This window comes from Drosophila melanogaster, chromosome X (genome assembly GCF_000001215.4).
Source record: "Drosophila melanogaster chromosome X".
NCBI classification, from domain to species: Eukaryota; Metazoa; Arthropoda; class Insecta; order Diptera; family Drosophilidae; genus Drosophila; species Drosophila melanogaster.
In genome coordinates, this window is record NC_004354.4 from 23,537,854 (window position 1) to 23,542,271 (window position 4,418).

The window sequence follows — 4,418 nt, forward strand, 5'->3', positions numbered from 1 at the left end:
CAGTATTATTTGATTGAAAAAGAAAATATTTCTCTTCGTGAGATAATGTTTTTCATTTCTTTTTTAATATTATGAATAAAAATCATTATTTTTATCCAATAATATACCATATGCTTATAAAATTTATAAGCAACTTAATTAGCATAGTCTTACAACCCTCAACCATATGTAGTCCAAGCAGCACTATAAAATTAATTAAAGTACATAACAGCATGGACTGCGATATGCGTTCAAAATGTCGATGTTTATGTGTCCTGCAGTTCACACGATGACGCACAGTTTGCTGCGTTCTTCATCGACTCATGAGCCGAGTGATCCACCGCTTAGAGTTTTATAATTCATTTTTGTATAATGTCAATTATGTTTTTATTGAAAGAAATTAAAAATACACCATTTTACTGGCATATATCAATTCCTTCAATAAATGTATTTTTATACCTAAAATAAATGTTGCGAAATGTCGTAGTTTCATATAAGCATTATGTATCATAATAATCTGGTTGGTTATGGGGTTTGCTATTTTGGGTGACACATACTGCAATTTATATAAAACATTAACCTGATGGATGCCAGGTACAACATTGTTTATTTCAGGTTGTTGCATTAGCCAACGTATGCCCATAACTAAGATGAACAATACATATTCGCAACGCGTGTATAGTAATAAATACACACAAATTTTAAAAATTAGTTAATATCTACCAATTATATTAACACTTATTTCGATGATTACCACATGCGAAATTATTTTATTTTGATTCGACTTCCACTTTCGAATTTTGTTTCTTCGATTTTCATGTTCGAAACATTATTTCTATAGGAAACGCCGTTGTTGTAAGTACTCGCCACAAAAACGCACAACATACTGTAGCATATTGGACTAATCTACCCTAAGAATACAATAGATGATTGGGTATAACATAGCGTCAATACATTGTGACACTTTGTCATAATAAATATAAATATACAAATATACAAAAAGACCACCAAAAACTACGTAAGCACTCCAGCGCCCCAGTAATACGATCTAACGCTTATACATAAGCCGATAGCGGAGCGTGGGAATGCTGAGCATGCACTTTGCAGCTCAAGTGGTCAATGCCTTCTGCATACATATGTATATGTATAAATGTAAGTAAGAATACATAGATATAAGCAATGTATGTGCGGGTTAGCTGAACCCAACTTCAGCACACTTTGATCATTCGAATAAACAGATTCAAACAGAGCAGAGGTTCTGAGCTCGGAAACCAAATCTATTACATCTATACCTGTTACATTTTTAAAACAATTACATGGCGACCGTGACTCGGTCTCGAGTCTGTCTCTGTGTTGTGTGTGTCCGTGTATGTGCGAGGGTCTTTAAACGGTGCTAACTGTGCTGCAAGCGATGTTCGCGCTGCCTGCTGCATTTTCTAATAAAATGCGTTTGAGTAAAACAATTACATGGCAAGCAAGATAACTGTGCACCAAACCAGATTGTGTGGCATGCCACGTGTAGCAACTGATGACCAGACAGCAAAACGATCAGCAAGCACCAAACGCACAAAAACACACAGACACAAGCGGCAATTGATGGCAGACGAGCCACAATTGACCGAGGCGCAACCCGAGGTACAGAGGGACCAGCCAACGCTGGGAGAAGCACTGGAATTAAACCCCGCCGATGGACCGCGCCCACTCACAATAGCTGAGTACCGGGCACGTCAGGAGAAGCGCCAACCCAGGAAACATAAACGCTCTGGACGTAGAGTGAAATTACTACAACAACGCCGACTGGTCAAGGAAATGACCCAGTTGGCCAAGGAGGAATCATCCCGACAACGCTACAAAGAGCGTCTTGAGGACATCGAAAGCAAGATTTCGCATGGTGCGAAACAACGCAAACGGGCTGCATAAATAAATGCCAATGCCCAAATTTGCCTTAATTTTAATTTCTAAACCCAAGCCGATGCGGGAAACCGCTGCTTGAAAAACACTAATATCTGTTAGGCTTTTTACTAACAATGCGGTTGGACAATTTTTTTTTATATTGTAAACAAATATGTGAGCCAACCACATTTATTAACAACTAATATTTCCACGTCTCCGCTACTGAGTATATATATTCAGCTGCAAAAATTTTTTTTTAATGACAGAATATAACAATTCTTATCTTCATTAAACGTAAACATTTTTTATATTTTTGATTTTCTAGAAGAATAAATTAATATCATAATAATGAGAAAAAACTCATAAAAAGGAAACAAAAACGTTTCATTGAAAATAAACAAAATAATATGGGATGGTTTAGCGATTCTAGTGAGGCAAAGGACAATACTGCCAACGTAGTTAATAACGTAAAAATTATAGATCACACAGACGATATAAATGCGTTGTGGATCTTATTGCTGATCATTACAATAGTACTACTTCTACAATTTCTGCTTACAATTTATGTTAAGCATAACAAGATCATCAAAAGACGTTATATAAATAGGGCAAATCGTTTAGACCAGATTTAAAAAAAAAAAATAATATGGATTAGAAGAAAGCTTAATAAAAACTTTTTTTTTACGACAAGAATGGAATGGAGCGAAGTAGCGATACGAATAGACGAATTTCGCTTCAGGTTCGCTAAGTCTTATAAATGTATCAATAGAGACGCAGTAATAAAATCCGAAACTTTGAAAAATCATATAGAGATATTAGTAGGAGAATATAATAATATAGTTACATTAGTAAATAAATATGCAAATAGGCTCACATCTGAACATAATAACAAATGTTTGAGGGTTATAAAATCCCTAAACACAAGATTAAATAACATCAGAAAAAGAAGGCATATTCTGATAGATGTACCAGAAAGTCTAAGTCAATTGGTTGAATTCAACACAGACCAGTTCAAAGAACTAGACGAATCTGTTCAATCAAGCGGCGCTGAGTCCGATAGTGACATTGAAACGCTAGAAGGAGGCGACCGAATTGAATTTAAGTCTGAACCAATAAAAATTTCTGAGATGGCACAGACATTGATAGAATTTATCAGGCTAGCCACATCTCTGATACCAGAGTTCGATGGTAAACCAGAAAATCTACAAAGTTTTTTGGATGCTCTAGGTCTACTAGATAGCTTAAAGAGCACACATGAAACGACAGCAGTAAGCCTAATAAAAACTAAACTTAAAGGCCATGTAAGAAACCTTATAAGTAATGAGCAGACGATTGCTGCAATCATTACCCAACTGTCGAGTGCAGTAAAAGGAGAATCGGTAGAAGTGATATCTGCCAAGCTTCTGAATCTACAACAGAGAAATAAAACGGCTAACCAATACACCCAAGAGGTGGAGAAACTGACAAAGGCCCTTGAAGGTGCCTATATCAGTGAAGGTCTCAACCAGTCCTTAGCAAATAAATACAGCACTACAACAGCTGTAAAAGCAATGACACAGAATTGCTCCATTGATAAGGTAAAACTTATCATGCAAGCAGGCACATTCACAAACATGAATGATGCCATCTCCAAATTTGTAAACAGTTGCACAGAGATAACAGGTCAAAGTAACACTGTACTCTATTATCGACGAGGTGCAAATAATTATAATAGAGGCGCCCGGGGTTATAACCGTGGAAGAAATAACTACCACAACAATTACAACCGAGGCAGCAATAACAACAATAATAATAACTATAATAACCGTGGAGGTAGGCGAGGCCAAAACCAAGGGAGAGGCCGCGGAAACTACAACCATGGTAATAATAATAATAGCAGTGTGAGAATCGCGCAAAATACGTCGGAAAACTAACAGAACCCTTTAGGAAACAACCAATAAATGTAAAAGTTCATTCCATCAATTATAGTCTTAATATATTCGTAACCTTCTATAATCATTCAACTGAAAATAAACTAACATTTCTCATAGATACTGGTGCAGATATCTCACTTTTGAAAGTAAATTCTGATAACTTCATAATTCAAAATGAAAAAATAATAAACATCGAAGGCATAGGCCAAGGAACAACCTTAATAGAACTCCAATCAACAAAATATATTATCCCACATGAATTTCATTTGGTAAACCCAAATTTTGCAATACCATGTGATGGAATAATAGGCATTGATTTTATAAAGAAATTCAATTGTCAACTAGATTTCAAACCAAGTGAAGACTGGTTTATAATTAGTCCCCAAAATTTAAATTATCCAATATATGTTCCGATAACATATAGCGCTTGCAACAATACAGTTCTTCTGCCAGCCAGATCACAAGTTATTCGGAAAATAGACATTAATGTTGTAAATGATTTCATATTTGTTCCTAATCAAGAAATACACAGTGGGATTTATGTTGCAAATACAATAGCAGCATCCAAACATGTATACGTTCGACTTCTAAATACAACTAATTTCGACCAAGTGGTCAAAGTAAATAAAATAC

The 4,418-nt window shown here is 35.6% G+C and overlaps 1 non-coding gene across 1 annotated transcript; it reads right to left on the minus strand.

Annotated features, from left to right (window-relative positions):
- Positions 1-361: 361 nt before the first annotated feature.
- Positions 362-430, minus strand: mir-10404-5 (mir-10404-5 stem loop). The gene has a single exon (NR_163218.1). It is a non-coding gene; the product is annotated as a mir-10404-5 precursor RNA (primary transcript).
- Between the last annotated feature and the right edge of the window lie 3,988 nt (positions 431-4,418).